Raw genomic sequence first — 610 nt, 5'->3', positions numbered from 1 at the left:
TTTTAGGACCACCAAAGGATATTTAACGTGCGCATTTTGCACTCAGGACCTCCTAGATTTTTCGCCCTTCTCCGAGAAGGATCAGTGTTAGATATGACCTACCCTTAGATCAGGGGTGTGGCTGAAAGGCAACAGGAAGAAGGAGTTTCTGAAGGTGCCAATGAGCAGTAGAAAGGCTGCAGAAAGAGTCAGCAGCCCACAGGGAGAGGCAAAGGGAGAGGGGGGAGGGGGAGATCAGAAATTGGAGACGAAAGCAGACGACAGAATATGATTAGAGAGCAGGAAGGGAGGTGAAAGGAGAAAATTTTAGAAGTGAAAATATATTGTCGCTGTCAGGTTTCGAACCCGGGATATACTGAATGAGAGGCGAACACCGTAATCTTTAAACCACGAAAAGGAAGGTTGCCGTAGACTCAGAGCTGTACACGCCGGCGTGTAGCTTTCTGTACATAATTTATTATTTGTTGTTTTGGGTATGTGGTTTATAAAGACTCGGAAAGAACCTGGAATATGTGGTTCTTGGCAGGAAAGGAAATCCATCGGCCTTTTTACAGACTGTCTGTCTGTCTGTCTGTCTGTCTGTCTGTCTGTCTGTCTGTCTGTCTGTCTG

The 610-nt window shown here is 46.1% G+C and overlaps 1 long non-coding RNA gene across 1 annotated transcript in view; it reads right to left on the bottom strand.

The window, feature by feature from the left end:
- Positions 1-305: 305 nt before the first annotated feature.
- The window catches only part of LOC101853595, a 4,820-nt gene continuing 4,515 nt past the window's right edge, over positions 306-610 (bottom strand). The window contains exon 3 of the long non-coding RNA XR_221151.1: positions 306-607. This is a non-coding gene — a long non-coding RNA (uncharacterized LOC101853595). The remainder of the gene's footprint in view (positions 608-610) is intronic.

This window comes from Aplysia californica, unplaced genomic scaffold (assembly GCF_000002075.1).
Source record: "Aplysia californica isolate F4 #8 unplaced genomic scaffold, AplCal3.0 scaffold01099, whole genome shotgun sequence".
In the NCBI taxonomy this organism is placed as follows: domain Eukaryota; kingdom Metazoa; phylum Mollusca; class Gastropoda; order Aplysiida; family Aplysiidae; genus Aplysia; species Aplysia californica.
This window is presented reverse-complemented; position numbering and strand designations above follow the sequence as displayed.